This window comes from Cherax quadricarinatus, unplaced genomic scaffold, assembly GCF_038502225.1.
Source record: "Cherax quadricarinatus isolate ZL_2023a unplaced genomic scaffold, ASM3850222v1 Contig610, whole genome shotgun sequence".
NCBI classification, from domain to species: Eukaryota; Metazoa; Arthropoda; class Malacostraca; order Decapoda; family Parastacidae; genus Cherax; species Cherax quadricarinatus.
In genome coordinates, this window is record NW_027195636.1 from 32391 (window position 1) to 59436 (window position 27046).

The window sequence follows — 27046 nt, forward strand, 5'->3', positions numbered from 1 at the left end:
TTTAGTCATTCTTCTCTGTATGTTCTCTAATGAGTCTATGTCCATCCTGTAGTAAGGAGACCAAAACTGAGCAGCATAATCTAAATGAGGCCTCACTAGTGATGTATAGAGCTGTAAAATAACTTTTGGACTTCTGTTACTTATACTTCTTGAGATAAATCCAAGTAATATGTTGGCCTTGTTGCGCACACTAAGGCACTGCTGTCTTGGCTTTAGATTTCTGCTTACCATGACTCCCAAGTCTTTTTCACATTCTGTATGACCAAGCTCTACTTCACCTAGATTATAGCTTCGAGGGTTATTTTCATTACCAAGGGCAAGTACCTTACACTTATCCACATTAAACTTCATCTGCCATTTTTCAGACCAAGACATTAATTTGTTCAAATCGTCCTGGAGTTCATTGATATCCTCCTCAGAGTGAATTATACGGCCTAACTTTGTATCATCAGCAAATTTACTCATGTCACTCGTAATCCCTTCATCAAGGTCATTAATGTAAATTATGAACAAGAGAGGGCCTAAAACTGATCCTTGTGGAACGCCACTAGTGACTAATCCCCATTCAGATTTCACTCCATTAATGGTAACTCTCTGCTTTCTATTGGTAAGCCATGCCTCAATCCATGCTAGAGCTTTACCTCCTATACCATGAGCTGCCACTTTTCTTAAGAGTCTCTTGTGAGGTACTCTGTCGAAGGCTTTACTAAAATCCAAATAAACAATATCATATTCCTTATCACTGTCAACTGCCTCAAATGTTCTATTGAAGAACGTCAGTAAGTTTGTCAGGCAGGAACGACCTCTCGTGAATCCATGCTGAGATTCATTTATCAAGTTATGCTCTTCAAGGTGACTTCTGATAATGTCAGCTATAATTGATTCTAATAACTTGCCCACTATAGATGTCAGGCTTATTGGACGGTAATTTGAAGGAGTGGACTTATCCCCTGATTTAAATATAGGAACCACATTAGCCTATCACTCCTATCAAACACTCTCACGCATGCCTGCTGGAAGTCCAAGCCCCTCGCACACAAAACCTCCATTACCCCCTCCCTCCAACCTTTCCTAGGCCGACCCCTAACCCGCCTTCCTTCCACTACAGACTGATACACTCTTGAAGTCATTCTGTTTCCCTCCATTCTCTCTACATCTCCGAGCCACCTCAACAACCCTTCCTCAGCCCTCTAGACAACAGTCTTGGTAATCTCACTCCTCCTCCTGTCTTCCAAACTACGAATTCTCTGCATAATATTCACACCACACATTGCCCTCAGACATGACATCTCCACTGCCTCCAGCCTTCTCCTCGCTGTAACATTCATCACCCATGCTTCACACCCATATAAGAGCGTTGGTAAAACTATACTCTCATACATTCCACTCTTTGCCTCCAAGGACAAAGTTCTTTGTCTCCACAGACTCCTAAGTGCACCGCTCACCCTTTTCCCCTCGTCAATTCTATGATTCACCTCATCTTTCATAGACCCATCCGCTGACACGTCCACTCCCAAATATCTGAATACATTCACCTCCTCCATACTCTCTCCCTCCAATCTAATATCCAATCTTTCATCACCTAATCTTTTTGTTATCCTAATAACCTTACTCTTTCCTGTATTCATTTTTAATTTTCTTCTTTTACATACCCTACCAAATTCATCCACCAACCTCTGCAACTTCTCTTCAGAATCTCCCAAGAGCACAGTGTCATCAGCAAAGAGCAACTGTGACAACTCCCACTTTATGTGTGATTCTTTATCTTTTAACTCCACGCCTCTTGCCAAGACCCTCGCATTTACTTCTCTTACAACCCCATCTATAAATATATTAAACAACCACGGTGACATCACACATCCTTGTCTAAGGTCTACTTTTACTGGGAAATAATCTCCCTCTTTCCTACATACTCTAACTTGAGCCTCACTATCCTCGTAAAAACTCTTCACTGCTTTCAGTAACCTATCTCATATACCATGCAACTGCAACATCTGCCACATTGCCCCCCTATCCACCCTGTTATACGCCTTTTCCAAATCCATAAATGCCACAAAAACCTCTTTAGCCATATCTAAATACTGTTCACTTATATATTTCACTGTAAACACCTGGTCCACACACCCCCTACCTTTCCCAAAGCCTCCTTGTCCATCTGCTATCCGATTCTCCATCTCACTCTTAATTCTTTCAATAATAACTCTACCAGGTATACTCAACATACTTATCCCCCTATAATTTTGCACTCTCTTTTGTCCCGTTTGCCTTTATACAAAGGAACTATGCATGCTCTCTGCCAATCCCTAGGTACCTTACCCTCTTCCATACATTTATTAAATAATAGCACCAACCACTCCAAAACTATATCCCCACCTGCTTTTAACATTTCTATCTTTATCCCATCAATCCCAGCTGCCTTACCCCCTTTCATTTTACCTACTCCCTCACAAACTTCCCCCACACTCACAACTGGCTCTTCCTCTCTCCTACAAGATGTTATTCCTCCTTGCCCTACACACGAAATCACAGCTTCCCTATCTTCATCAGCATTTAACAATTCCTCAAAATATTCCCTCCATCTTCCCAATACCTCAAACTCTCCATTTAATAACTCTCCTCTCCTATTTTTAACTGCCAAATCCATTTGTTCTCTAGGCTTCCTTAACTTGTTAATCTCACTCCAAAACTTTTTCTTATATTCAACAAAATTTGTTGATAACATCTCACATACTTTCTCATTTGCTCTCTTTTTACAATGCTTCACCACTCTCTTAACCTCTCTCTTTTTCTCCATATACTCTTCCCTCCTTGCATCACTTCTACTTTGTAAAAACTTCTCATATGCTAACTTTTTCTCCTTTACTACTCTCTTTACATCATCATTCCACCAATCGCTCCTTTTCCCTCCAGCACCCACTTCAATGTAACCACAAACTTCTGCTGAACACTCTAACATTACATTTTTAAACCTACCCAATACCTCTTCGACCCCATTGCCTATGCTCTCATTAGCCCATCTATCCTCCAATAGCTGTTTATATCTTACCCTAATTGCCTCCTCTTTTAGTTTATAAACCTTCACCTCTCTCTTCCCTGATGCTTCTATTCTCCTTGCATCCCATCTACCTTTTACTCTCAGTGTAGCTACAACTAAGAAGTGATCTGATATATCTGTGGCCCCTCTATAAACATGTACATCCTGAAGTCTACTCAACAGTCTTTTATCTACCAATACATAATCCAACAAACTACTGTCATTTCGCCCTACATCATATCTTGTATACTTATTTATCCTCTTTTCTTAAAATATGTATTACCTATAACTAAACCCCTTTCTATACAAAGTTCAATCAAAGGGCTCCCATTATCATTTACACCTGGCACCCCAAACTTACCTACCACACCCTCTCTAAAAGTTTCTCCTACTTTAACATTCAGGTCCCCTACCACAAGTACTCTCTCACTTGGTTCAAAGGTTCCTATACATTCACTTAACATCTCCCAAAATCTCTCTCTCTCCTCTACATTCCTCTCTTCTCCAGGTGCATACACGCTTATTATGACCCACTTTTCGCATCCAGCCTTTACTTTAATCCACATAATCCTTGAATTTACACATTCAAATTCTCTTTCCTCCTTCCATAACTGATCCTTCAACATTACTGCTACCCCTTCCTTTGCTCTAACTCTCTCAGATACTCCAAATTTAATCCCATTTATTTCCCCCCACTGAAACTCCCCTACCCCCTTGAGCTTTGTTTCGCTTAGGGCCAGGACATCCAACTTCTTTTCATTCATAACATCAGCAATCATCTGTTTCTTGTCATCTGCACTACATTCACGCACATTCAAGCATCCCAGTTTTATAAAGTTTTTCTTCATCTCTTTCTTCCACTTCTCCATGGACAATAGAAGAAATAAAGAATAACAAGAGTGTGAAGGCTTACTCAGCCCTGTAACAACTTCAGACAGTATTACCAAGGCTGGCTCCTCCTCAGGAAAATTAATGTATAGAAAAAGAATAAAAACTGACAAACATAAACACTTTATTATTTAGAAAATATAAAATATAAAACACTTAAATATGAAATATTGATCCTACATTAAAGAAAATGAAAAATGAAAAATATAAATGATAACTGAATTCAACGCTAATATAAATGTATATAAAACGTGGGTGTCTGGTGTTGGTGACACTGCGTGTTGTTGAAATCGTAGCCGTTGCTGATGATGGGGGGGGGGGTCGCAGGTGTTGATGACAACCCATCGGCTCGTTCTTCACAGATTTTCTAGCCGTCCATAATCCTTCCAGATGACGGGAAGGCAGGTTTTCTCCACTGCAATGATGAGGGGTTAGATCCTGCTACTTGCATACACAAACAGGTAAGTGGATCAAAATTTGTGACATCTCTGAACGTTAGTCCGTCTCCTTCAATTCTACTCGTTGATTGGCAGGTGACCCTCTCTGTCATCCAAGCTGGAAAGATAGACAGGTTACCCACTGCTTAAGAAATCACTCTCCATGATAAGTACAATACCTAAAAGACGTGGTGATTATTACAACAGTCAACTTAGAGCAAGACTGAAAGGACTAAGTTTATTATTGGTCAAAAATGAAGCTTTCAACCTATAAATCCACTAGAATACAAGGCAGGCATGTACTTACAGTAGTGCTGGGAGCTGTATGTCTCTCAGTAGTAGTAACCAGTTACCAGTAACCACTGTGCCAGTTGACTCACGACCAACCGTCTCTGCCTGAGTCACTGTCTATTCATATTGAGCTGACCTGGCATTATTCAAAGACCCTCTATGGGTACGTGGGCGGCCGGTCAGTCAGTGTTACGAGAGGAGCGAGTGAGATAGGTACGGCTGTAAGGGCGTTACACACATTATCTGTAATTATACGTACTACCAGCCTACGTGAGTATTTCTTTACCTAATCCACGTGTCGAACTCAAACGATGCCGTGGATGGTTTATCCTCCTCAGGGACAAAAGATGATGATTGGACAGCATTGATAAATGATGATAAAAGTTTGTCTAATCTAACAGCAAATGCACTCAACGATTCATTACTCATGGGTGTAGCATTCACTAGTTCCCTAAGAACGACATATGGATCAGCTGTTTTTACTGGGACAAGGAAAGAACGAATCAGTTCCTCATATTGTGACCACTTAGTAAGATTCCTGAAGTCTCGCATATCAAGGAGATCTACAACGTGAACAGCAGCAGGAGATCGATAAAGAGCTTCTTTAGCAAGTCTGATAAGACTTTCCTCTGAAGGAGGACCTTCAGCTAGGGCATTAGCACGAGAACGAATGGCTGCAAACCATGCTTCAAGACTATGTACATGGCCATTGAATAAAGGTAACGCATCAAGGGAATCACGAGTATAACTATAATATCTCGGTGTCTGGGTCGGTCTGTCAGTCGCTAAGGAACTGTGAGGACTGATGACAGGGGCAACAGTAGCCTGAGAGGTCGGAGTGTCGACATTCACTAAAGTATCACTTGACGGTATGTGAGACATAATGGCAAAGTAGCACGAGAACAAATAAGGCAAAAATAATGAACAATAAAAATGATATAAAATTCTAGAATTGAAATAAAAGATATGCAACGAATTCTGCAGAAGGAATAAAAAAAAATAATGTCTAAGATACACTGCAAGAGGAAGGACAACTGAAGGTCAAGAAAAAATTTACATTGAAATATACAAGTAAAAATATTACTGGAGACTGAATTAAATGCAAAATGAGCTGTCTTTACTCTTGCTAATAAAGAAATTAATTAATTAAATATTAAATCAATGTAAAAAGTATAAAATAAAATTATTAAATTGTTAACTGGGAAATTTAAGTATTTTCTAAGAATGCATAAACGAGATTAAAATATAATTCATAAAAATATCAATAAAAGAAAATAATTCACTGCAGAACAAGTGCAACAAAATAATTCACTGCAGAACAAGTGCAACAAAATAATTCACTGCAGAACAAGTGCAACAAAATAATTCACTGCAGAACAAGTGCAACAAAATAATTCACTGCAGAACAAGTGCAACAAAATAAGGTGTAGAAATAATCACTGCAGTAATAAAGTCTCACTGGGAAAACTCAGGTTAAATAATAAAATAAAATTATGAAGAAAAAAACTGATTGAACATTTTAACTCTTAATTGTAAATTAGACAAAACAATTTACTCAAACAGAGTAAAGAAAACACTTTACGTTGAAAGTAATTAAAATTTCATCAAGAGTGAATTTGTTCAAAGAAATATAAAAATATGAATAAAATAAAACAAAGGAACAAAACGGGTAGGTTAACACTTACAGTGGCAGGGCACACTTCATTATTATAATATATTCTTACAACAAAATCCTGCTGTGACTGATACGACAATACAACAAAATCCTGCTGTGACTGATACGACAATACAACAAAATCTTGCTGTGACTGATACGACAAAAATTTGCTGGCAAAAATAATGGTACACAGTCTGCGAAAAAAATTAGAGGAATGAGACACTGCTGGCATACGAAAAAAAGACACACATAGAAATAAATGGATAATTTAGTATACTGGGGTGAATATCACTGCGTGAAATACAATGACAATTACTGGAGAATACAACGCTGAAAGAATACAATAAAAAAAAATGAATCACTTCACACAGAGTGACTGACTGGTACACTACACAATAATACTTACTACAGACGAGTAGCATAAAAAAAAAAAAACACAGATAAAAAAATTTAAGATAAGTGAAAACACTGAAAAATATTATAAAAATAATGAGTCAAAGAAATACTGCGTTTACACTGAAAACGCAAGGTTTAGAGTACACAAGCAATTTACAATAAATGTCTCACACATGCAAATGTCTTGAAATGCAAGAAAAATTACTCTAAATTATCACTGAAGTCTGTAGTAGTCGGGTGATTACTGGTAATGAGGGTAGGTCTTAGGTTGTCCTGCGCGGTGACTGACTGACGCCTCCTACACCCACTGTTGTCGGAAGAAAGCGCTCTCTTACAATCTCTTGACCAATTATGTGAGCCAAAACAGTATTAGGACCCGGTACAAGGGTGCAAACAACCACAGGTAGGTGGGTGTCTGGTGGTGGGTGGATAGTGTGTGGAGGGAGAGAGTATGGTGGGTGAGACTCTCGCTGGGGCACTGCCGCGCACCCCACTCTACCCACGAAGGTGGCTTGATAAGCCACTCTATGCCACAGGAATGGTGAAAACCACTCTTAGCATCCAACAGGGAGCACAAAGCGATATAGACAATACTTCAGAGGAACTTGGCTTACTTCGTACTGCGTGGCTTACTTCTCTCTCGCAGCTGGGTTAGAAGCTGGGTTGGCTGACTGGCTTACCCCACGAGAATGGCTGGCTGGAAGACGTGTAACGATGCACAAAGCACGGAGGAGCAGTTGGATGACAGGAGACAGGCTGGATGATAGGCTGACTGGCGTTCACTTCCACAGTCTGGCTTACTGACTGGCTTAATTGCAAAATCCGGGTCAACCCCTCGGAGATTGAAGCAATCAGCACACGAACTAAGCCAGGAAGCTTGAAACGGCTGCAACAGGCTCGCAGGCTGGAGGTGGTGAGTGAGGGTAGTGGCTGGTGGGTGACGGTTCACCTTTGACCCTGCCGGCTACACACAAACAGCCTTCTAACATCTTGAATTACCCTTAAAAACGTAAATCCACGCTCCACACCGGTGCCACCATTTATCATGTGGGAGTTCGACACGTGGATTAGGTAAAGAAATACTCACGTAGGCTGGTAGTACGTATAATTACAGATAATGTGTGTAACGCCCTTACAGCCGTACCTATCTCACTTGCTCCTCTCGTAACACTGACTGACCGGCCGCCCACGTACCCATAGAGGGTCTTTGAATAATGCCAGGTCAGCTCAATATGAATAGACAGTGACTCAGGCAGAGACGGTTGGTCGTGAGTCAACTGGCACAGTGGTTACTGGTAACTGGTTACTACTACTGAGATGTCTAGTGATTACTGTTTGGACCGGAGCCCCACACGTCACCTTTGGGGGGGGAAGAAGGAGGGGAAGGGATAGCGGGAGCTAGACTGACCCTACCTTAACAAGCAGCCGGCAAGCAAACTATCACTTTTGGGGAGGGGGAAAAAGGGGGGGGGGGAATAGCGGGAGCTGGACTTACCCTACCTTAACAAGTAGCCGGCAATGAAACTATTGTTACTATATCGCTACTCCTATCTATTGTACTTTTCCCTCACACTCCACCATACCAAGACTTATAGTCAAGGAGTATAAGAAGAATAGGTGAGGGAAAAGTTCTAACATGTGGAAGTCGCATAAGGCAACAAATCTTCTACTGACTGTCATGACTTAACCAGTCAGAGAAATAGTTGGATGAACCATTGATATACACAATATGGAACTTAAAAGCCTGGAGTACCAATGTCCACCTCAAGAGGCGACTGTTATTTCCCTTAAAAGTTTCTAGGTATATCAAATAAAATTTAAGTTTGGAGATACCCCACACAAGGGCCAAACATTCCTTTTCTATTGTGGAGTATCTCATTTCTACAGGAAGGAGTTTCCGGCTTAGGAAGCATACAGGGAAGGGAGTACCATCATGGTATTGTAGTAACACAGCACCTAAGCCAGTATTGGAGGCATCAGTTCTCAAACAAAATGTTTTATTAATATCTGGAATCTTAAGTATAGGGTCTTTCAAAAAGATACTTTTAATCTCATTAAACTTTTCCCGAGCTACGTCGGAAAGTTCAAAAGGTTCCTTCACTGACTTTTTAAGGAAGTCAGATAAGATGTCTGTAAGATCAGTAAGGTTCGGGATAAACCGTGCATAAAAATTTACAGAACCAAGAAAGCTACTCATGAGCTTCTTGGTTTTGGGGAATTTAAATTCTAATAAAGCTTTGATCTTACTGGGAAGAGGCTGCAGAGAGTTATTAGAAAGTATCAGTCCAAGATATCTAATCTTGTTATACCCAAGGAAGCATTTCTTCGGCTTGGCAGTGAGGCCATGTGAGCGTAACCTACGCAAAACTGATGTTAATGTTTGGATATGTTCGCCCCACGTGGATGTCATTACGTAAATGTTATGAAAATAAACTGAAACATTTGGCATATTACCCAAGACCTTTCTCATCAGTCTCACGTAGGTAGCACAGGCAGTTACCAAACCGAAGGGCATAGTTCTATATTGCATCAGTCCATGGTGTGTAGGAAAAGCGGTGTACTGCTTAGAAGAAGGATCTAACATTACTTGATGATATGCCTGCGCAATATCAGTCTCTGAAAAGAAGGAAGAGTCATAAAATTTGTGTAGATCGCTATCTATGAAGGGCATAGGCTCAGCATCCCACCGAGTTATAGCATTAAGGCCTCCGAAGTCAATAGCAAGTCTATATGAATTATCCTCCTTCTTAACCATGACTACTGGTGAACAATATGAAGATACTGAAGGTTTAATGATCTTTAATTTTAATAATTTGTCTACCTCTCGGTCAAATGCATCCCTAAGGTGAACTGGAACTGGGTATAATTTTCGTTTGATAGGATTGTCCGTCACTAAGTCAATCTTATGGACTACCGTGGAGGTAACACCTGGGATATCAGTAAAGACGTCTGAAAAGTTACTCACACATTGAAGTAGTTCATGTCTCTTATGGTCATCCAAAGATTCATTAATATTAATGTTGGTTGTGCCCGAGTGGTCAAGAGTCACCAAGTCATGTAGTTCTTCATCATAGTCTAAGTTAGAGGTGTCAATTACACACACCTTACATTCTTCAGTTGTCTTATCAAGTTCGTGTGGAAAAACTAAGTCAAAGTTATTAAGGCAGTTAACCGAATTTCTTCGGTAATATTTCTTAAGGATGTTGATATGATAAAGCTTAGGTTTCCCCTTGACTTCTATGAGGTAGTCAACTTTCCCACAAATTTTTAATACTTTATATGGACCTTTCCATGCTACTAATAATTTATTTGACTTGATAGGCAAAAGTACCAGGACTTCATCTCCTACTTTAAAACTTCTCCTCTGACTTTTGGAATCAAAATAGGTTTTGTACTGGTCCAATGACAAGCTTAAGTTTTTCGAAACTATGTCAGAGGTCTCCTCAAGTTTGGATCTAAGGTCAAGGAGAAACTGGTAAGAAGACTGAACCTCTGCATTTACCTCCTCATTAGTCCATAAGTCATGAAGGATGGACAATGGGCCTCTGGCCTGTCTACCATAGAGAAGTTCAAAAGGTGAAAACCCCAAAGACTCACTGGGAACTTCCCTCATGGCAAACAAAGCACAGGGTAGGTAACGATGCCACTCCTTAGGTTTAAGGGAGCAAAGTTTCCTTAAAATGGACTTGAGAATTGAATGCTGGCGCTCAATTCTTCCATTACAGCTGGGATGATAGGGTGTGGTGAAGAGAGGCTTCACTCCCAGAAGTTGGTAGAGATGTTGCATTAAGTCAGAGGTGAATTGTGTCCCACGGTCAGACAAAATTTCTCTAGGGATGCCCACTCTGGAGAAGATGGACAAAAGGGCTTCAGCCACCTCTGTAATAGTTATGGTCTTTAAGGGTACGGCTTCAAGGAAACTCGAAGTATAATCAACTAATGTTAATATATATCTATGTCCCCCAGATGAAAGTGGAGATAAAGGACCAACGATGTCAATAGCTACTCTTTCAAACGGTACCGTAAAGATAGGCATTTTGACCATAGGTACTCGCCTGGTACCTCGGGAGGATGACAGTTGGCAAACTTTACACGATCTACAATAGGTAGTGACATCTGAGGACATTTTTAGCCAAAAATAGGTTTCCCTAATTTTATTTAAGGTTTTACGATGCGAGAAATGTCCGGCCACTGGCAGGTCATGAGCCATTTTAAGAACAGTCTCTCTGCATTGACTTGGAACAACTAAGATGGAATAGTCTGTCTCATCTGAATTTAATTTGAATACTGACTTGTACAAGATACCTTTTATATATTCAAATTTATATGAAAAGTTTTTCCTTTGGATAACTTGATTTTGTTTAGCGGCATTATGGCAATTCTGAAGAGAAGGGCAATTACGTTGTAAATTGACAAAGGAGTCCTTCGATATGTCTAAAGGTTTAAAGTCAGGGAAAATCAAAGGATGGATAGTAGGAGAAGCCTGGGCTTTGGTCTGAGCCCTAGTCAAGACATTTATGGTATCGGAGGTGATATCTTCACTTTCATCTAACAAGTGAACCGGTGATCCTACTACCTCGCTTTCGAGAGTAGCATCACTGGTTTTTAATCCCACATGAATCTCGCGAGACATTGTCTCATCTGAACTTTCGAGGGGCTTCTCTGATTCTACAGGAAGAAGATCTGAAAAGCTTATGTCTACTTTTGGTGCTGAAAGGTCAACCTCAGAAGGAAGAATGGCACCTTTTACATTACCTATTAGTACGGAGCAAGAAGTGATGGGAGCTAGTGCGGCTTCAGACCAACCTGTGAACCATTTAGACCTAATGTAACAACGGATGGTAGGAAAAGTGTCTGTACGGCCCAAGTAGTCTGAAAGTATAGCAGAGGAATGAGTTTCTTTAAGGTTAGGGAACAGCTTATCAGAAATGACTATACATGTGCATCCAGTGTCTCGTAAAATGGTAGATACATTAAGTCCATTAACTGTTCCTGAACAGAAGGGTGCTTGGTCATTACAGTCTTTAAAACATCTTCCAACTTTTTGGACCTTCTTAGAAGGACAATCTGGACGTTTATGTCCCTTAACACCACACAAATGACAAACAAGAATAAAAGAAGTCATTTTACTTTCCACTAGAGACTTTGATTTCTTAAGATCTGATGAACCCTTGCCCTTAGGGTTCGATCCCTTCAGGTCTTTATAGGAATTGTGAGCCTCAGCATACAGGTCGGCAGCCTCAGCAACTTCCTCAGCTTTAATTAGGTTACGTTCTCTAATGAATGTTCGTATCTGGTGGGGAAGAGCTGTCAGGAACAGGTCAGCAACCATAAAGTCTCTAAGAGATTCATAATTGTGATCAATTCCTGAACTCTCTATCCAAAAGTCGAACAAACGAAAGAGTGTTACCTGTAACTGCTGAAAGTTCTGGCCAGGCTGTAAGGTGGCATACCTGAAATCTTTCCTGTAAGAATTAGTGGTTTTTTGATATGCTTTAAGGATTGCCTTCTTCAGTAGGTTATTATTACATATAATATCCTGCGACAAAGTTTCATAGATATTCAAAGCAGTACCAGAAAATAACATTCCTAACCAAGTAGCCCAGGTGTCAGCAGGCCATTCACAGAGGGTAGCGGTATTTTCAAACCTGATAATGTATGAAGTTATGTCTTCACCCTCTGTGACGGGAGGTAAATTAGGTGTTGGAATATGTGCACTAGCTGCACGTTGTTCCATTACTCCTTCATCTAACTGCTGTTGTGAGAAAGTTAACTTTTTATTCTCTAATTCAAGGCGAGCTTGTTCGAGGTCACTATCCTTTTCTCTTTCCCTTAACTCATGTACTCTATCCTTTGCTCTTTCCTCAAGTTCTCTTAATTTAACTTGTTCCTCACGTATTTTAGCTTGTTCCTCACGTATTTTAGCTTGTTCCTCACGTTCTCTAGCTCTTTCCTCACGATCAAGTCTATTACGCTCTTTTTTGTCTTCTCGCTATCTTTCTAACTGTCTTTCTTTGCTTTCTCTTTCAATTCTCTCTCTCTCCTTTTTCTCCTGTCTTTCCCTTTCTGTCTCTCTTCTCTCTCAATTCTCTCTTTCAATTCTTTCCTGGATCTTAGCATTAATGAAAGATTCTAAATTTTTCCCTGTTATTCCTAACTTACTTCCAGCGTTCATCCTAAACTTGTATTCCTCCATACTTGCAAGAATAACTTAAACTATCAGGGGAAATGAAACGGGTATTAAAGAAAATGGAGGGTTCAATTCTTGCTCCGCTCAAACTGTAAATAAACCAGAGGGCTCGATCCCTGCTTCAATTAAACAATATGTATTAATGAAAACGAACGGTTCTATGCCGGCTCCGATCAAACAGTAAGTAGAATGGGGTCCCTTGACCATCCAATCTTCTCACCAACAAATCAAGAGTGTCCTACGACAGTTCCCTTGATATAATAAAGAGCTCAATGAAACAAATTGTCACTGGAAAATATCGGGTCCCTAGAGTCTAATCCTCCAAAGTGTTTCAAGCTCGAACAAAAAGGTGGCAGAATTAAATATTATATCCTGCCTGACTTGACTTACAATAAATTGAGACTATAACAATCACCAAATCTTTTAAATAACTGTACTGTAGTCCTACCATAGAGAATGATTACTCATGGCTGGTGGTAACCGTCTGTGGAATGCGGTGTTGAAGTTCCAATGGTAGATTCGAGATGGAGTTGAATCTTGATTCAGTCGAGTTGATCCTGGCAAGGTCGCCACTTGTGAAGGCTTACTCAGCCCTGTAACAACTTCAGACAGTATTACCAAGGCTGGCTCCTCCTCAGGAAAATTAATGTATAGAAAAAGAATAAAAACTGACAAACATAAACACTTTATTATTTAGAAAATATAAAATATAAAACACTTAAATATGAAATATTAATCCTACATTAAAGAAAATGAAAAATGAAAAATATAAATGATAACTGAATTCAACGCTAATATAAATGTATATAAAACGTGGGTGTCTGGTGTTGGTGACACTGCGTGTTGTTGAAATCGTAGCCGTTGCTGATGATGGGGGGGGGGTCGCAGGTGTTGATGACAACCCATCGGCTCGTTCTTCACAGATTTTCTAGCCGTCCATAATCCTTCCAGATGACGGGAAAGCAGGTTTTCTCCACTGCAATGATGAGGGGTTAGATCCTGCTACTCGCATACACAAACAGGTAAGTGGATCAAAATTTGGGACATCTCCGAACGTTAGTCCGTCTCCTTCAATTCTACTCGTTGATTGGCAGGTGACCCTTTCTGTCATCCAAGCTGGAAAGATAGACAGGTTACCCACTGCTTAAGAAATCACTCTTCATGATAAGTACAATACCTAAAAGATGTGGTGATTATTACAACAGTCAACTTAGAGCAAGACTGAAAGAACTAAGTTTATTATTGGTCAAAAATGAAGCTTTCAACCAATAAATCCACTAGAATACAAGGCAGGCATCTACTTACAGTAGTGCTGGGAGCTGTGAGTCTAGTGATTACTGTTTGCACCAGAGCCCCACACGTCACCTTTCGGGGGGGTGAAAAGAAGGAGGGGAAGGGATAGTGGGAGCTAGACTGACCCTACCTTAACAAGCAGCCGGCAATCAAACTATCACTTTCTGGGTGGGGGGAGAAAAGGCGGGAATAACGGGAGCCAGACTTACCTTACCTTAACAAGTAGCAGGCAAGCAAACTATCACTTTCGGGGAGGGGGAAATAGGGGGGGGGAAGAGGGAGGGGGAAGGGATAGCGGGAGCTGGACTTACCCTACCTTAACAAGTAGCCGGCAACGAAACTATTGTTACTATATCGCTACTCCTATCTATTGAACTTTTCCCTCACAAAAAGCTATTTAGAAAAAGGAGAAAAACCTAGATGTATGTATATATATGCATGTGCGTGTGTGTGAAGTGTGACCAAAGTGTAAGTAGGAGTAGCAAGATATCCCTGTTATCTAGCGTGTTTATGAGACAGAAAAAGACACCAACAATCCTACCATCATGCAAAACAGTTATAAGTTTCTGTTTCACAGTTATCTGGCAGGACGGTAGTACTTCCCTGGGTGGTTGCTGTCTACCAACCTACCACCTATATATATATATAATTTATATTTTTTATTAACTCATCGGCCTTTAAAAACACTGGTGAGGACAAGACCTTTAGGTTACTCTACATAAGTCACATCAGGTCTGGTTGAATCCAGTAAACTAAATTAACTACAACCAGACAAAATGACTAAACAGGAGTGAACTGGATACTTACAGATTTGATGGGAACCGAAAGTGACTGCAATCCCCTCGGAGGGTCCCACGTCAACTCCAACTGGGTGGAAAAAGGGGAAAGGAGGGAAAGTAGCAGTAACAGTCCACACACCTTTCAGAACAAGCATTCACCCAAGACATTGGTCAAGGCAATGGCTTAAGCCGGTGGGGAGAATTGGAGCTGTGTACGAATGGTATATAATACCGACAAGATGAGAGTAAGACACATGTGCAACATCTGGGTATCTTTATTGTAGACGTTTCGCCATCCAGTGGCTTTATCAATACAAATTCCAGGACATAACTTGAAGACAGTAGAACTATGTACAGAAGATGAGGTAATCAGTCCCTCAACCTAGGAGTAGGTGCGAACAGCACCATAGTCGTGGAGATTCTGAAGCAGAAGAAAGAATCCTGGCGCTTATATAGTAACGTCAGGTGAAGCAGACGAGGGCAAATTCACTGGTGGGCGGGATTCCCCAGTGGAAGTAGGTCCTTCCCAAAGAGATGGGTTAGTTGTAGTAGTAGTTGTCGTAGTTGTGAAGGTTATGTACATGTCCTCAGAATTAAGATTCCATGATGTTGCAGTGTCTGACAAGTTGTGTACGAATGGTATATAATACCGACAAGATGAGAGTAAGACACATGTACAACATCTGGGTATCTTTATTGTAGACGTTTCGCCATCCAGTGGCTTTATCAATACAAATTCCAGGACATAACTTGAAGACAGTAGAACTATGTACAGAAGATGAGGTAATCAGTCCCTCAACCTAGGAGTAGGTGCGAACAGCACCATAGTCGTGGAGATTCTGAAGCAGAAGAAAGAATCCTGGCGCTTATATAGTAACGTCAGGTGAAGCAGACGAGGGCAAATTCACTGGTGGGTGGGATTCCCCAGTGGAAGTAGGTCCTTCCCAAAGAGATGGGTTAGTTGTAGTAGTAGTTGTCGTAGTTGTGAAGGTTATGTACATGTCCTCAGAATTAAGATTCCATGATGTTGCAGTGTCTGACAAGTTGGGGAATCCCGCCCACCAGTGAATTTGCCCTCGTCTGCTTCACCTGACGTTACTATATAAGCGCCAGGATTCTTTCTTCTGCTTCAGAATCTCCACGACTATGGTGCTGTTCGCACCTACTCCTAGGTTGAGGGACTGATTACCTCATCTTCTGTACATAGTTCTACTGTCTTCAAGTTATGTCCTGGAATTTGTATTGATAAAGCCACTGGATGGCGAAACGTCTACAATAAAGATACCCAGATGTTGCACATGTGTCTTACTCTCATCAGAATTGGAGCTGCCTCGCATAGACCAGTAGGCCTGTTGCAGTGTTTCTTCTTTCTTATGTTCTTGTGAGGGCAAATATTCTATTAGTGGGATGGATCTGTGAAGGACCTGCCTAGTATGGGCCAACAAGCCTACTGCAGTGTTCCTCCTTTCTTATGTAAATGGTTCAAGTCGGACCGAAACGTCGTCGAAAGCTTCTCTCTTCTATGTGCGGGTTATTTGTGTATCGTTCCAGTCACGGTATTGTGACTTTTTTTGTTATTTTCCATTTTCTGCCATTTTTTTCAACTTCATGGCACTAAAAAACCTCTTTCTAGTGAATGTTTTGCTTCACATGTTGCACCTTGTAGTTTGTGTTGCAACATTGTCTTTCAGAATGGAAATATAAACACATATGCAGTATAATGTGATCCTTTATTGACTACGTTTCGCCCACACAGTGGGCTTTTTCAAGTCACAAACAGAACTACCTGGGGTGGAAGGAACGCGAGTATTTATAGTCAGGTTCAGAATGCTGAGGTCAGGTGAAGAATGCTGCATCTGATGATGTACCGAGTGGGGTTATAGAGTCTAAAAACTTGGGTAGCTTGGAAAGGAGATTGGACAAGTTTGTGAGCAGACCTTCTACAGTGTTCTTATGTGGGATAGCGATGAAGAAGTTTCTTGGCAAGTGGTTCAGCTATGTTATAGAAGCCACTATTCTGGTTGAAGTTGTCGGATATAGAAATAAGTGATGATTCCAGGATTCTTCGGTATTGAGTGTTGTCTTCTGAGGTGATAAGTCTTGAGTTTCTGTAGTTTATCAAGTGGTTGTGTGAATTACGGTGTTGTACACAGGCATTCCTTGTGTCGTCAGACCTGCTTGCGTATTGGTGTTCAGAAATACGTGTTTGGAGGTCCCTTGATGTTTCGCCAACGTATAACTTGTTGCAGTCATTACAAGGGATTATGTATACCCCTGCAGAGGGTGGAAGCTTGTCCTGTCTATCACTGGTAATGTCCTTGATGGTCGTCAGAAACTGACGTTTAACTCATCTGAGAGAAAATTTATGTGAAGAACGACACACTCCTTTGGTTATGAGGTCACGGCATTTTTTCGATGGTTCGAGTTGAATGTCCCATTTGATTTTCCAGAGTTTCCAGGCTTCCAGATGCCCCCAAACATAGAATCTTCACAATTTTGCTTTCTGTTGGCTAGATTTTGTGAAGGTTGAGTTCTCTACTTGTGCAGTTTTTGGATCCGAACCCACCTGTAGTAAGACTGTTCAACAGCCTTCCATCAGGCATATGGAAAATTACCAATAGACCCCTGGATACCTTCAACTGGACGCTGCGTTGGACGGATACCTAAATACTGGATCAGCCAGGCTGTGATTATACGTTGGACTACGTCCGGTCAGCAATAACAGCCTAGTCGATCAGGCCCTGATCCACCGGGAGGCCTAGTCAAGGATTGGGCCTCGGGGGCGCTGACCCCCGGAACACCCTGCAGGAAGACTTCAAGTAGCGTCACCAACAGCAATTTGAAGACCTATTCCAGACCTTCCGTGATAAATTAGTCGAATTTTTGAGACCTCCAGCTAAATCCCTGTTTTGTATTTCTAGATCTGTATTTATATCCTGAGAAATACCAAGATCACTATCCCCAGCTGGTGCACTGTGTCATCAGAAATACCAAGATCACTATCCCCAGCTGGTGCACTGTGTCATCAGAAATACCAAGATCACTATCCCCAGCTGGTGCACTGTGTCATCAGAAATACCAAGATCACTATCCCCAGCTGGTGCACTGTGTCATCAGAAATACCAAGATCACTATCCCCAGCTGGGGCACTGTGTCATCAGAAATACCAAGATCACTATCCCCAGCTGGGGCACTGTGTCATCAGAAATACCAAGATCACTATCCCCAGCTGGTGCACTGTGTCATCAGAAATACCAAGATCACTATCCCCAGCTGGTGCACTGTGTCATCAGAAATACCAAGATCACTATCCCCAGCTGGTGCACTGTGTCATCAGAAATACCAAGATCACTATCCCCAGCTGGTGCACTGTGTCATCAGAAATACCAAGATCACTATCCCCAGCTGGTGCACTGTGTCATCAGAAATACCAAGATCACTATCCCCAGCTGGTGCACTGTGTCATCAGAAATACCAAGATCACTATCCCCAGCTGGTGCACTGTGTCATCAGAAATACCAAGATCACTATTGTTACGGTTCAAATCTTAATCTTCAGCCAGGTTAGTGCACTCCGTAACAACACACTTCATAGAATGAGAGGATATGGTTCCAAACTTAGAAATGTAAGGCACAAATAATAGTTACTCAGTCTTTTCAAGTTTCTTTTTATTTAAAAGTTTAAATACTTTAGATATTCATAAATATCTATTAAATATCACTGTCAGAAACTTTCCTTCACACAAGAAAACTCTTAAATAGAATGTACATGTCAATATGGTCAATACACTTGATAATGATCAGAGGAATATTACAGCTTCCTCAATAGTAACATTACTTGTGTGTAAGTACATATATTGAGAATTAACACTTTCACTGAGTAACTCCCTGGCATAAGGAATATATCACAAAGTTCTAAGCTTGACACTGGTCGTCACATCGTAACCTGAAGATAACTGTATATAATTGTCAGCAGACTTCACAATAAACCACAAGCTGGTTCAGGAGTTTCTATAACACAATTTTATATCCAAGTGAGAATAAGGCGGAGTACTAGAAGGGTAGCTCAGTCAATGTACACTGAGTCGGAGTACTAGGAGGGTAGCTCAGTCAATGTACACTGAGTCGGCAGAGAGAGTGAACTGCCACCGACAGTAAATCCCTTCTTGACATCAACTCGTCAAAAGGGGGAGAGGGTAGAGCGGTGCAAACTACCCACCAATGAACATACCTTGTTATATACCTTAAACAGGTGTACCTACCTAACACATTACTCAAGATATATATATATATATATATATATATATATATATATATATAAATATATATATATATATATATATATATATATATATATATATATATACATATATATATATATATATATATATATATACATCATACCGGCGTATATTCCTAAATCAGATAATATTATAAACTAGTGGAATCTTTAATTAACTAATATTAAAGAAACCCAGAGTATAATATTAAGTGGATAATACATATAAATTAATCACATTATGACCTTGGTCATAACACCCCCCCCCCCTTCGGGGACCAAACTTCGCCGTAAAAGAGGACTTCAAGAACAGAATATAAACCAGAATACAAGTTATTCCTCTGACAAAGACCCTGATGACAAATGCTGCTTCTCCAACAAGAAAATTAAAAGTCTTGTGTCGCCAAACCACGTATGTGTAGACACCACGTAACCAGAGGTTCTGGTAGAAGAGGCGTGTCTCATAAAGAGGCCTTAAGTGACCATTGGTAGCAGGAGAAGTCAGGGTGAGACAACAGGAGACTACCACCGCAGAAATAAGTTCTGGATACCATATGGTGGCTTACGGGACAGGTCTCCTCAGTGGTTTCAAGAATCTGATGACTGTAAATAAACAAGTAGCATTAAAAATTGCATTAAACAAACCCATACCTATAAAAATGCACTATAAATCCTCTTTTGTAAATTCAAATTTAATTATATGTGTTAAGGACGGGACAGAGTGTCAGCAATCACATTATCAGCTCCTCTAATATGGTTAATACTTATAGAAAAAGGTTGTATCCTAAGGGACCATCTTTGTATTCTAGCATTCTTAGCCTTCATGGTGTTTAAATATGTTAAGGGATTATGATCTGTTTTTACTCTAATTTTATGAGGGGTAGTCCCGAGATAGACCTCAAAGTGTTCCAAGGCTAAGACCAATGCTAGTGCCTCCTTCTCAACGGTTGCATAACTTAATTGATGGGATTTCAATTTTGCAGGAAAATAACAGACTGGGTGTAAAAGATCAGGAGAGGAGGAAGGTTGTAGAAGGACAGCACCGACTGCATACTCGCTGGCATCCACTTGTAAAGAAAAGGGGACATCAAAATTTGGACTTTGTAATACTGGTGACGATTCAAGTAATCGTTTCAATTTGTTAAAAGCCATGTCACATTCTGAGGTCCAACAGAATTTAACTTTAGAACTGGTTAATTCAAACAGGGGAGCTGCCACCTGAGAGAAGTTGGGGCAGAACCGGCGGTAGTAGCCGGCCATCCCTAGAAATCTTTGTACTCCTTTTCTGTCCCGAGGTATAGGGAAATCTGAAATGGCTTTGATCTTAGCATTAAGAGGTGCTACGGTTCCTTGGCCGATACTAAAGCCTAGATATTTTATTCGGGCTTGCCCAAACTCACACTTGGCTAAATTAACCGTAAAATTGTATTCTTCTAGTTTTCTCAGAAGTGCTTCTAGCCGAGACACATGCTGTCCCCACTCTTCACTTATCACCACTAAATCGTCCAAATAAGCTTCCACACCTTCCAGCTCATAAGTTAGACTATTCATCAGCCTCTGAAACGTAGACGCCGCATTACAGAGGCCGAAGGGCATAACTAAATAGTTAACTAAATAGTTAAATCGTCTACCCTAGGTAGAGGATACCCATCTGGTAAGGTCACAGAGTTTACCTTCCGGTAATCTGTACACATACGGTAAGATCCATCGGCTTTAGCCACGAGGACACAGGGCGAAGCCCACGGACTTTTGCTGCATTCGATCAAACCGTGAGTTAACAGAAAATCTATTTCCTCTCTAAGTGCCTTATTTTTCACTGGGCTTGCTCGATATGGGGCTTGCTTGATTGGCAGAGCACCTTGTACATCCACATCATGTGTCCCCAGAGTGCAACGTTTGGGGACATCTCCGAATAAACTCGGATAAGCCATTAACAACTCTTTAATCTTTCTAGCTTGGTCATCTCCTAAGTTACATAAAAACTGGTCCATAGCACTCAACACTTCTGAATTTTTTAGACTCACTTCTACCCCTCTAGAACAATCTGTAAGGCATATATCCTCTTCTTGTGGTAGAATGGAAGTAGTGGGCGATGTTCCCCCATAATACCTTTTCATGTCTTACATGGTAGACATGGTTGGACTTCTTTTTACCTGGAGTACGAAGTAAGTAATTTACCTCACTCAGTTTCCTCACTATCTCCATGGGTCCTTCATACCTGGGCTGCAGCGTATGTCCAGGAACCAATTTTAGAGCTAAAACTTTATCCCCTACTTGAAACAAGCATAGAGCAGCCTTCTTATCGAAACACTGCTTCATTTTAGTCTGAGCTTTTGCTATATTTTCTAAAGCCAGGCTCCTTGTGAAGGACAAGTGCTCTTGCATTAAAGATGGCGATAAATACAAAGGTGGATCGGCCCTTCTGGACCATACTTCCTTTAACACGGCCAATGGTCCTCGTACAGCATGTCCATATACTAGCTCAAAGGGGCTGTACCCTAAACTTTCTTGCTCACTCTCCCTGATTGCGAGGAGGAGAAAAGGGATTCCCTCATCCCAATCCTTAGAGAACTGCTCACAATAAGCACGCATCATGAACTTTAAAGTTTGGTGAAATCTCTCTAAGGCCCCCTGGGTTTGAGGTCTATAAGCAGTAGAGAGTAAGGGTCTAATACCGAGTCTAGATAATGCTTCTCGGAACACTTTGGAAGTAAAATTAGAGCCTTGGTCTGATTGAATTTCCCGAGGCAACCCTACCTGGGAAAAGAATCAAATTAGAGCCCTTACTATAGCTCGAGCATTTATTTTTCTTAATGGAACAGCTTCAGGATACCTGGTGGCAGTATCCATTATAGTCAACAGGTATTGATTACCCAACCTGGTTTTAGGAAGAGGCCCTACACAATCGATTATCAAACGAGTAAAAGGTTCTCCTTCTACTGCAATAGGAATGAGGGGAGCAGGTGGCGGTGTCTGTGCTGGTTTACCTATTTTCTGGCAAATCGGGCAATTTCGAAGGTACTCTACCACCGTCTCTTTCATCTTGGGCCAGAAAAAATATCGAGACAACTTTCTCAGTGTCTTCCGTATCCCCAGATGTCCACCCATTGGACTATTATGGGACACTTCCAGAGCCAGAGTTCGGAATCTTCCCGGTAAAACCAGTACCTGTTTCGTAGCACATAAATTAATACCTGGGGCAGTTGTAGAAATTTTCCTCATAAGAAGACCATTACTACAATAGAAGAAATCTTTTACATCTGCTGCCTCAGTTTCAGTAATGGCTAGTCCTCTTACTCCCTCCAAAGAAGGGTCTTCTCGCTGTTCTTGGATCAAATTTTCTTGCTTAAAATCATTAATGCGCAAGGCCGTTAGATCTGATGTACTAATTTCTGGTAACTTATCTTTAGCTTCTGGCATGTGAGTATCACTAAACAATACATCCAGGCCCCAATCACAGGGATTATTGCTCAAAGACGAAGGGAGTGAATGGGACTTTGCCATGGCTCTCGTAACTACGGCGAGAGGAAATAAAAGTGGACCCTCCTTGCAAGCCTCAAGGGCAAAATTTTCAGCTGAGGTATTCTCTATGACGAGAGGTTCTTTACAGATCCCTCCCAGGCCCAAGTCGTTTCCGACAAGTAGGTCTACTGACCTAATGTGGAATTCTGTTTCTGATATACCTACCACCGCATATCCATCATAAGAACCTATTTTCAAGTATATTTTATGGAGGGGAACCCGAGACACGGTCCCTCCATACGCCTCTAAAACCACATCTATCTTGTTATAGGTCGAGTCATTCAAAGAGAGAACACCTTCCCTCAACAAAGTTAGGTAGCTCCCGGTGTCTCTATAAGACTTAATTTCAACAAGTTGGGATTTGGTAGTCCCGGCCTTACCGATAGAAAAATAAGGACTCATTGCCTCACTTTCTTTTTGGACATGATTGAGGGAGTCAGTCATCTAGAAGTGGGAACCTTTTGACCGGCTGAATCTTGCTCCATCCATGGGTCCAGCTGTCCCTGGGACCTGGTAGACGTTATCTGTACAGGAACCACATCTAGAACTTTATTCTTCCGGTCTCTTTCTAGCTTGTAACAGAGGCTTCTCACATGCCCTTTCTTCTGACAGTAGGAGCAGGTAGGTTTCTTTCTTGCTTTACCCGCCTCCAGGTGGGGCTTAGTATCGAAATGTTCCCCAGCATTAGGTTTAAGAACGGCGTAAGGAGCCACCTGATGGGGAGGTAATTTCTGACGAATCTCTTCTCTTGGCCGGTATCGCCAATCCCTCGGGGGTGTTCTCCTTACTTTCTCTCGAGGGGATTTATCTCTCATTAACTGAGAGGAGATTTCGTAATGATCAGCGAGCGAGGCGGAAGTTAAGACGTCCAAAGTCTGATGATCAATTAAAAACTTACGCAAGTCTCCCGACAGGGCATTATTAAACTCTTCTTGTAATATTAACTGAGTTAGGCTTTCCACAGAGTCACAGCCCGAGGCCCTTAACCACCTTTCCAGGGCTACCTTCTTCTGAAGGGCAAAGTCTACCCACGTTTGCCCGGGTAGCCGTTGTAGGGTACGGAAAGTCCGTTGGTAGCTCAATGGGAGCAAGTCATAAGTTTCCAAAATTACTTTTTTAACCACCTCATAATTCACATACTTATCATAAGGCAGAGTAGCTGTACATTTTTGAGCCTTACCAGTTAATGTTGTGTGCAATAGGGTGGCCCAATATTCCTGAGGCCATTGCATCCCCCTTGCCTGGTTCTCAAAGGTGTGAAAATAGGTGTCAAGGTCAGCTTCATTGAACCGAGGCACTAAAGATGCTGCCTTATGTAAATCAAAGGAGAGGTTCGGGGAAACCGTCAGTCTCACGTCTCTCTCCACTTGTTGTCTTTCACAACGGATTTTCTCTCTCTCAAATTCTTCTTCATACAGTTTTCGCTGTGCTTCTAACTGAGCCGTTTGCAGATTTATGAGACGCACCATTCCCTTAAAATAGTCCAGAGAGATGGGTGTCAAGGGAATTGGTGGAGACGGGGGAAGAAACCCTTCCTGTCGTATCTTGGGCCGAGCTCCTGCTCCTCGCACGGCATCATAGTTCGGCGACAGACTATTAGAAACCCCTGCTTCATTTTCCCTTTCAGGGGGAAGTTTGTCACGTGACATTTCCTCAGCTCCTGGCATTGACATACTCTCAGCAACTAAGGAATTTGTAGGACTTCCAGGGGCTGATTTGCCGGCTCCACCTGATGCCTCTAGATCGTTTACTCGAGACAGGGGATCCGGCTGGGACGTTAGACTTTCGACCTCTGAATCAGGCGACTCAGAAACTTCAAGAGGTATGGGGAATAAGATATTCCTTATAATAGACCGAACGGTTTCTGTGGTATAACGATTGTTATACATCACCCCTAAATGCTTCGCTATCCGCCAGCACGTCTGCAGTTTCAAAGTCTCTAACTTATCCAAAGTCAATTCGTGAACCAGTTGCTGTATGTGAACTTCCATTGGGAAGATATAGTCGGGATATCTCCTAGGACAGGCCCCCACTTGTTACGATTCAAATCTTAATCTTTAGCCAGGTTAGTGCACTCCGTAACAACACACTTCATAGAATGAGAGGATATGGTTCCAAACTTAGAAATGTAAGGCACAAATAATAGTTACTCAGTCTTTTCAAGTTTCTTTTTATTTAAAAGCTTAAATACTTTAGATATTCATAAATATCTATTAAATATCACTGTCAGAAACTTTCCTTCACACAAGAAAACTCTTAAATAGAATGTACATGTCAATATGGTCAATACACTTGATAATGATCAGAGGAATATTACCGCTTCCTCAATAGTAACATTACTTGTGTGTAAGTACATATATTGAGAATTAACACTTTCACTGAGTAACTCCCTGGCATAAGGAATATATCACAAATTTCTGAGCTTGACACTGGTCGTCACATCGTAACCTGAAGATAACTGTATATAATTGTCAGCAGACTTCACAATAAACCACAAGCTGGTTCAGGAGTTTCTATAACACAATTCTATATCCAAGTGAGAATAAGGCGGAGTACTAGGAGGGTAGCTCAGTCAATGTACACTGAGTCGGCAGAGAGAGTGAACTGCTATAGACAGTAAATCCCTTCTTGACATCAACTCGTCAAAAGGGGGAGAGGGTAGAGCGGTGCAAACTACCCACCAATGAACATACCTTGTTATATACCTTAAACAGGTGTACCTACCTAACACATTACTCAAGATATATATATATATATATATATATATATATATATATATATATATATATATATATATATATATATATGTCGTGCCGAATATGTCGTGCCGAGATTGCAGACTCAAGGCACAAGCTATCCTCAACAAATCGCCCAAGTAACAGCCCCCTAAACAGTTCATAGTACTCCCACGTGGCGATGTTGCCACGAATACTCGCAGGGCACTTGCTATGAGTAACATCAACGTTTCCACCATAAATACATCATCTATCAAAGACCTCACTACGAAACGCAGCCCCACACCACTAACTTCTACAGCAGGCGTCTACGCTATCCCCTGTGGGTTCTGTCCCAAGAAATATGTAGGCGAGACAGGCAGAGATCTTGCAGTCCGCCTGAATGAGCATCGAAATGCCTCTAACAGAGACGATGTAAGGTACGCATGTGTCCTCCACAGAGACTCCACGGGGCATTTGATGACCTGGAATGAGGCACAACTCGTTCTCACCGAACCAGACCTCAGACGCCGACGGTGCCTAGAAGCCTCACTAATCGCCGTCACCGACACTATAGAACGCAACACTGGAAACTACAAAATTTCAAAAACATTGGCATACATGATACTTAAGCAGCACCAACCCAACAACACAGGAGTCACGTGATTTCATCGTCTACCCGTCCTCATCATAGGCAGAGGTTGTTTTTGATAAGGACCTGCCTCGCATGGGCCAGTAGGCCTTCTACAGTGTTCCTCCATTCTTATGTTCTTATGACATTCCTCAGGTCACGTGCGTCACACCTCACTCTCCGCCTATATATAATGTCTTCCTACCTCTGTATGTTAGAAGTGATCAAGGTCTCAGGACCGAAACGTTTTCTAAATAAATATGTTATAGTGTTTGCTTACGTGTCTTTCTAAACCATATATATATATATATATATATATATATATATATATATATATATATATATATATATATATATATATATATATATATATATACATATATTTTTTTTTTTTCAACAAGTCGGCCGTCTCCCACCGAGGCAGGGTGACCCAAAAAAGAAAGAAAATCCCCAAAAAGAAAATACTTTCATCATCATTCAACACTTTCACCACACTCGCACATTATCACTGTTTTTGCAGAGGTGCTCAGAATACAACAGTCTAGAAGCATACACATATAAAGATACACAACATATCCCTCCAAACTGCCAATATCCCAAACCCCTCCTTTAAAGTGCAGGCATTGTACTTCCCATTTCCAGGACTCAAGTCCGACTATATGAAAATAACCGGTTTCCCTGAATCCCTTCACTAAATATTACCCTGCTCACACTCCAACAGATCGTCAGGTCCCAAGTACCATTCGTCTCCATTCACTCCTATCTAACACGCTCACGCACGCTTGCTGGAAGTCCAAGCCCCTTGCACACAAAACCTCCTTTACCCCCTCTCTCCAACCCTTTCGAGGACGACCCCTACCCCGCCTTCCTTCCCCTATAGATTTATATGCTTTCCATGTCATTCTACTTTGATCCATTCTCTCTAAATGACCAAAC